The sequence below is a fragment of the Arachis duranensis genome, chromosome 8 (assembly GCF_000817695.3).
Source record: "Arachis duranensis cultivar V14167 chromosome 8, aradu.V14167.gnm2.J7QH, whole genome shotgun sequence".
Classification (NCBI taxonomy): Eukaryota; Viridiplantae; Streptophyta; class Magnoliopsida; order Fabales; family Fabaceae; genus Arachis; species Arachis duranensis.
Window position 1 is genome coordinate 5431840 of NC_029779.3, and position 223 is coordinate 5432062.

Sequence of the window (223 nt, forward strand, 5' to 3'; positions counted from 1 at the left end):
CAATTGGCGCGCTCTCAACGGCTTTGGAAAGTAGACATCCAGGGCTTTCCAGCAATATATAATAGTCCATACTTTATTCGATTAATGACGACGTAACTTGGCGTTGAACGCCAAGTACATGCTGCTGTCTGGAGTTAAACGCCAGAAAAACGTCATGATCCGGAGTTGAACGCCCAAAACACGTCATAACTCGGAGTTCAACTCCAAGAGAAGCCTCAGCTCG